At 42.7% G+C, this 347-nt stretch overlaps 1 protein-coding gene across 1 annotated transcript in view; it reads left to right on the forward strand.

Moving 5' to 3' along the window:
* Window positions 1-347, forward strand: part of LOC106879954 (ATP-dependent RNA helicase DDX51) — a 31,224-nt gene that overhangs the window by 27,343 nt on the left and 3,534 nt on the right. The window lies entirely within an intron of this gene.

The following is a 347-nucleotide window of genomic DNA, read 5'->3' on the forward strand; positions in this document are numbered from 1 at the left end:
GAGGAGAAGTTTCAGGTGTGGAAGCAAGGTCTTGAATTGAAGGGCCTTAGAGTCAACCTAGCTAAAACCAAAATCCTAATAAGTAGGAAGGTAGATAAAACACAAACCCCTTCAGGTAGATGGCCCTGCTCAGTATGTAGAAAAGGAGTAGGTAGTAACTCTATAAGATGTACCCGGTGCAAGCTATGGACACCAAAGGCAGCAACACCAAAGGCAGGTTAACTAGCAAGTTAGTTTTTGTTTGTGGCAGATGTTCAGGTGCAATAAAGACTGTAAACAAACAGGAAACAACTTCTATCTCATTCCAGGGTGAAAAACTAGAGGTAGTCGATAGCTTCCGCTATCTG

Source organism: Octopus bimaculoides, chromosome 5, assembly GCF_001194135.2.
Source record: "Octopus bimaculoides isolate UCB-OBI-ISO-001 chromosome 5, ASM119413v2, whole genome shotgun sequence".
Classification (NCBI taxonomy): Eukaryota; Metazoa; Mollusca; class Cephalopoda; order Octopoda; family Octopodidae; genus Octopus; species Octopus bimaculoides.